We start from the raw sequence: 6,625 nt of genomic DNA, 5'->3' as shown, positions 1-6,625 counted from the left end.
CCGATCTGCACCCTGCAGTGGAAACGCGGCATATAGTAGCCTACATAGATGTGAGACGGGTTGGTGGATTGAACGTGTTGTAGTAGCAGAGAATGGCCTGCGGGGTAGTATGTAGGCTACATTGTTAAATACATGAATAGGCTTGAATTTAGTAGTAACACGGAGGTTTCATATTTTTACAAAAGGGATTCTGTGAACATTGCTGAATAACAATCATGTATATTAAATGTATTGCAGGAGTTTAGCTTGACATTAACCAAGTTAAAGGACAATTAAATGAACCGCACCAAACATGTAGAAGTCAATGTGGGATTTTAATATATAAACAAAAACACATGACAATAGTTTAGTACACTTTAGTAAAGGAAAGTAGAGGAAAACATTTTCCCAAATGAGGCTTTTCAAAATGTCACCACCATTCCGAAAGCAAGTGAAGAGGTTTGTGTAAAAGCAGTCCTCCCTGACCAGCTCTGTCCCTGACTCTAAACCCTGACTCTCAACCCCTAAAGTTGAACCCTCTGAGGGCAGGAAGGCGCGCCTTCAGTGTAAAGGTTTGAGCCACAGAGAAGGAAGAAAAGAGGAAGCAGGAGAGAGTAGTGAAGTAGTGAGGTTAGTGACAGACGTGAGGGAAAGGCGTGTGGAAGCACACGTTACATGTGGGGTCAAGAAGATCACTCCCACTGGAGGTCATTGATCCATCAGCCTCAGACTGCTGAGCTCAGCAGGTCTTCTGGAGGAAGAGGCTCAGATGAACTGAGGAGACGGGACCAGCAGGATGTCAGGATCAGGGCGGGTTCAGCTCAGGTGTGTCTTCCCCCGACCAAACAAGATCAGGTGAGGTTCAGCTCAGGTGTGTCTGCCCGGAACAAACAAGGACATTGATTAGGTTCAATATTCAAATGATGCAACATTATCTGAACCAAAGATAATTCATTAAGGAGCAGGCAGGCTTTAGGGCGCCTTGCTCAAGGACGCATCACTGTATCCTGAGGACTTGAAACCGGCACCATTGGTTTGAGAGTTGAACCCCCAACCCCCTACCTAGTCCACTATGTCCAGATAATGCAAACTTATGAGGAATCCTTGATGGTAGAGTCCTGGTTGTCCTCAGAATTTGCCTTCCAGATGTACGGCTTCACCATCAGTCCTCCAGATTCCTGGTATGGTTACAAACGTAATTTGTCTCTAATGTAAGGTAACAAACACAGTAGTAGTTTGTCTCTAATGTAAGGTAACAAACACAGGAGTTGTTGGGCTCTAATGTAAGGTAACAAACACAGTAGTAGTTTGTCTCTAATATCAGGTCAAAAACACAGTAGTTGGGCTCTAATTTAAGGTAACAAAAACAGGAGTAATTGGGCTCTAATGCAAGGTAACAAACACAGGAGTAGTTTGTCTTTAATATCAGGTAACAAACACAGGAGTAGTTGGGCTCTAATGGCGTGTAACAAATAGCAGCTGTAGTTTGTCTGGTAAACAACCACAGTAGTATGCCGTAACTTATACTGGACAAACTAATCCTGCGTTACAAGTCCACTGTTTATTTTATGCAAACTTACGAGGATCCTGGTTGGTAGAGTGATGTCGTCCTCCAGAGTCTTTGCTCCTTCATCAGCTCTCCACAGGCAGAGTCCTGGTCTGGAACAAACAGCGCAAGTCCGGCCCCAACGTCTGGAAACAAACATGTAGTTTGTCTTATTTTAAAGCCCTTTATTTCCACTGTTAGGTTAATACAAACTTCCAATCCTTGTTGGTAGAGTGATGGTCATCCTCCAGATTCACGGCTCCCCTACCAGCTCACCTCCGCTCCAGAAACACGTTCTAGTAAGAAAACACAGCGGTAGTTGGTTAACGCATGTCAAAGGAACAGCTGTATTTTGCCCTTTAAGTCAACCATGTAAGTAAATACAAACTTACGAGGAATCCTTGTTGGTTGATTCCTAGTCGTCCTCCAGCGTCTAAGCTCCTCCAGCAGCTCTCCTCAGAAAGAGTCCTGGTCTGGAACAAACAGCGGAAGTCTTGCTTCAACATGTGGTAAAACAGATTTTAATATATAAACAAAAGCACTTGACAGAAGTTTAATACAATTTTGTAAAGGGAAGCAGAGGAAAACATTTTCCCAAATGAATCTTTTCAAAATGTCACCACCATTCCGAAAGCAAGTGAAGAGGTTTGTGTTAAAGCAGTCCTCCCTGACCAGCTCTGTCCCTGACTCTAAACCCTGACTCTCAACCCTAACGCTGAACCCTCTGAGGGCAGGAAGACGCGCCTTCCGTGTAAAGGTTCGAACCACAGAGAAGGAAGAAGAAGAGGAAGCAGTAGAGAGTAGTGAAGTAGTGAGGTTAGTGACAGACGTGAGGGAAAGGCGTGTGGAAGCACACGGTTACATGTGGGGTCAAGAAGATCACTCCCACTGGAGGTCATTGATACATCAGCCTCAGACTGCTGAGCTCAGCAGGTCTTCTGGAGGACGAGGCGCAGATGAACTGAGGAGACGGGACCAGCAGGATGTCAGGTTCAGTTGGGGTTCAGCTCAGGTGTGTCTGCCCGGACCAAACAAGGACATTGATTAGGTTCAATATTCAAAAGATGCAACATTATCTGAACCAAAGATAAGTCATTAAGGAGCAGGCAGGCTTTAGGGCGCCTTGCTCAAGGACGCATCACTGTATACTGAGGACTTGAACCCGGCACCATTGGTTTGAGAGTTGAACCCCCAACCTAGTCCACCATGTCCAGATAATGCAAACTTACGAGGAATCCTTGATGGTAGAGTCCTGGTTGTCCTCAGGATTTGACTTCCAGATGTACGGCTTCTCCATCAGTCCTCCAGATTCCTGGTCTGGTTACAAACGTAATTTGTCTCCGATGTAAGGTAACAAACACAGTAGTAGTTTGTCTCCGATGTAAGGTAAGAAACAGAGGAGTAGTTGGGCTCTAATGCAAGGTAACAAACACAGGAGTAGTTTGTCTCTAATGTAAGGTCACAAACACAGGAGTAGTTGGGCTCTAATGCCGCGTAACAAAGTAGCAGCTAGTTTGACTGGTAAACAAGCACAGTAGTATGCCGTAACTTGTACTGGACAAACTAATCCTGCGTTACAACAAGTCCACTCTGTTTATTTTATGCAAACTTACGAGGATCCTTGTTGGTGGAGTGATGTCGTCCTCCAGAGTCTTGGCTCCTCCATCAGCTCTCCTCAGCCAGAGTCCTGGTCTGGAACAAACAGCGCAAGTCCGGCCCCAACATCTGGAAACAAACATGTAGTTTGTCTTATTTTAAATCCCTTTATTTCCACTTTGTTAGGTTAATACAAACTTCCAATCCTTGTTGGTAGAGTGATGGTCATCCTCCAGATTCACGGCTCCCCTACCAGCTCACCTCCGCTCCAGAAACACGTTCTAGTAAGAAAACACAGCGGTAGTTGGTTAACGCATGTCAAAGGAACAGCTGTTTTTTGCCCTTCAAGTCAACCATGTAAGTAAATACCAACTTACGAGGAATCCTTGTTGGTCGATTCCTAGTCGTCCTCCAGCGTCTCAGCTCCTCCAGCAGCTCTCCTCAGATAGAGTCCTGGTCTGGAACAAACAGCGGAAGTCTTGCTTCAACATGTGGTAAAACAGATGTAGTTGTCTGGTATATATGGTACAAACGCCGGTAGTTTGTGGTAGCAGTGTTCTACGAGAAGTGGCAGTGAGTGTGATGATCACTTCAGAGTCAAGCTCCATCTACCCCACGAGACAGACGTCCTTCACCAGGCAGGGCCTCCACCAGGCAGGGCCTTCAGCAGGGCTCCTCCATCAGCTCCACCAGCACGGCTCCTCCTTCAGCCATGGATTCCTGGTCTGGTTACAAACAGTTGGTCTCAGCATTAAATCACCTGGGGACGCAACACACCCCACCACCTGCATCTGAGGTTCACTTGTAAAATGGAAGACAAATTTAAACATATTTAAACACTTAAATTAGACAACGTCTGCAGATTGTCGCGTTCAGTAATTCATCCACTACGGTCGTAGCAGCACTAGTAACAATAATGGCTCATATGACTCCTGCATAACCCCGGTACGAATTAACTCAAATCACAGCTTGGCACAGATTTAAAGTCATTAGATGATCAAAAGCAGACCTAAACTACCGTGGATTTTAGTGTTTCAGATGAGCTTGGTGATGGTTACCCTCTGGTCCGGTGCTGCAGGCCCCTGGTCTCCAGCCTCAGTCTCCGGTCCACCCTGGCACCACAAGCCTCCGGTCCCCAGCCTCTCAGCCTCGCCTTTCAGATACAGCAGCAGGGTTATATCAGAATTTGCCCAACAATAAACTTAATTGACTCATCCGAAACCGAGTTACACAATTAATTGAACCATTATTTTATAACTCAAGGCTAGAAAAGACTTGAGACCAGACATGAGCATCCCGTTTTTGGGAATGAAGACAGAGAGAGTCCACAAGTTTAAAGAAGTGGTTCAGCCCATGCATTGAAACTGACCTAAGCAGACTCTACTCACACCAGAGCACTGACCTGTTCTGGACGACTTCTGACAGGAGGTGGAGGTCTGGCTCTGGCTGAGGAGGTGGAGGTCTGGCTCTGGGTGAGGAGGTGGAGGTCTGGCTCTGGGTGACGAGGTGGAGGTCTGGCTCTGGGTGAGGAGGTGGAGGTCTGGCTCTGGGTGAGGAGGCAGACACCTTGGGACAAACTTTTTACCTTTTTAACCTTGTACAGTTCTGGATAATCTTCTACTGCAACATGTGAGAAGAACGGCCATTATTTTAGCTTTGATATTATCCAGTTGGTAACTCTGCAACAAAGTCGTTGTTTAACGTCATTCCATTGGGTAGAGTTTAACTTCTGTGGCAATTAATGGCCGCAGATATTTAGAACGTACAAAAGCTGAAGTAACAAACACTAAGCAGTATCGATATTAAATCAAATTTACTCAGCCATATTCAGGTGTTGGGTTCCGTTGAAGAACTGTCAAAATGTCTTCCAGCTTGAAATGATTTACAGCCTTCACCGATGTCAAAAATGGGCCCGCAAGTAGAAGGCCGTTTCGTACGCAGCGCGAGTCCCGTCAACGTGGTTAGAAGTACGGCGCAACCATCGAAAATTATCAAGATATTGTACAACGTACGTATCAGTATGTATTTACGTCTAACTGATCACTGTCTTGATTGTTTGTTTTGTCTTGTTTGTTTTATTTATCTATCTATTATTATTTTTCCATAATGTCTTGTTTTTAAACGATTTATGATAACTTTATGCTCTGTAAGGTGACCTTGGGTGTCTTGAAAGGCGCCCTTTAAATTAAATGTATTATTTATTATTATTTAATATCAAACTTAAGTTGTTTAAGATAAGGGGCAACAATTCCCAATGGAAACCGAATGAAAAATTGTTTCCGTTGGCAGCGGCTCGAGGTTGCGCAAATACAACCCAGAACGTTCTGCCAGATTCCCTCAGGGGACTCCGCTCCAACTAACTGCCAGGTGGCCTCTAATGTTTATCAAGACTACAACGTTCTATGCTAACCATTGGGACTAAATAAAGTGACCACACTCAGAAACCTCCACGGCGGGAAGCACAAACCGTCCGACCGGAATCCGAACATTCCGGCCGGAACCAACCAAAGAAAAAACATAACCAGTGCCTCACCTTGAGCTGAACGGAGGAAGATCCTGAAGTCCAGCGATGGTCTACATTAAAACACAGCCAACAGACTTACCTTGAGGAGATCTGTTTGTTGCTGTTGGTACCTTTACATTATTATGCACCCAGTGTGTACAAGCTATATCACTCAAAAACATACAAAGAACCAAACTACCATGTATGTCCCACAACAACTTTAAACCTCAAATCCTTGCCTAAGAACAACGGAATCATTCAATACAAAACCGCGTCTACATTTTACACTTTTATAGATTATTCAGGGTACAAACCATACAGAGCAAATCTAAACATTTAGCTCACAGAGAGCCAACCATAAGCCCTGCAACGTCACCTTGACCGCCTCATCACCAACAGCAAATCATGCCAGCCAGCCAACTCATGTACAGGTCTAGGGAGAAGTGGGCATCTGAGCGAAAGGACTGCTCATAATAAATAGAAGCCCAATTCCTGAACTATCCAATCATCTTCATGGTTTAGAGATTTACAGACTTGACATGCCATTGTGTTCTAAACACCTTTGTCTGCTCCCTCGTTACTTATAAAACTCTACATCTCCATCCCTAGAATGTTGCATCCTACTCATGGGGGTGTGGTCTGAGTGAGCACAGATGCATGCTGGGATACAGTGCCGTCTCAAGTCTTCAGTTCTATAGACACGCCCCTCAGGAGAAACCAAGTGTTTGAGAATCTGTCGTGACATCAGTTGCATGAGCTGGAATATCCTTCAAGATGGCGCCAGGATTCTGAGAGGAGAAAGGCCAAGAGGAAGATGTGAGGGTTCTTCCTCCCAGCCAGTGGAACACAACAACGGTCCTCATCAGAGTACCATGGAACACTTTGAAACATCCTCCTCTTTACACCTTGAAACCCCAGGGAAGGTTTCCTTACCTCCTCAGCTGAAGAGCACAACTTCAGCTCGAAGAGCGCACTAGTTGGAGTTCCCAGATTGGTTCTGA

At 45.1% G+C, this 6,625-nt stretch overlaps 1 long non-coding RNA gene across 7 annotated transcripts; it reads right to left on the bottom strand.

Annotated features, from left to right (window-relative positions):
- Positions 1 to 332: 332 nt before the first annotated feature.
- On the bottom strand, positions 333 to 6,286 carry LOC130377060 (uncharacterized). Of its 7 annotated transcripts, none has more exons than XR_008894124.1 (13): positions 4,524 to 6,286; positions 4,180 to 4,274; positions 3,734 to 3,846; positions 3,499 to 3,579; positions 3,320 to 3,402; positions 3,139 to 3,217; positions 2,755 to 2,842; positions 2,388 to 2,543; positions 1,918 to 1,998; positions 1,794 to 1,821; positions 1,560 to 1,671; positions 1,042 to 1,157; positions 333 to 856 (listed from the first exon to the last, which is right to left on the bottom strand). It is a non-coding gene; the product is annotated as an uncharacterized LOC130377060 (long non-coding RNA). The 7 variants fall into 7 exon arrangements; XR_008894119.1 differs by having other exon boundaries at positions 1,802 to 1,821; positions 4,140 to 4,274; positions 4,524 to 6,285; XR_008894120.1 differs by having other exon boundaries at positions 1,802 to 1,821; positions 3,734 to 3,881; positions 4,524 to 6,285.
- Between the last annotated feature and the right edge of the window lie 339 nt (positions 6,287 to 6,625).

Source organism: Gadus chalcogrammus, chromosome 23, assembly GCF_026213295.1.
Source record: "Gadus chalcogrammus isolate NIFS_2021 chromosome 23, NIFS_Gcha_1.0, whole genome shotgun sequence".
In the NCBI taxonomy this organism is placed as follows: Eukaryota; Metazoa; Chordata; class Actinopteri; order Gadiformes; family Gadidae; genus Gadus; species Gadus chalcogrammus.
The sequence above is the reverse complement of the archived record's forward strand: the minus strand, read 5'-3'. Positions and strand labels throughout refer to the sequence as shown.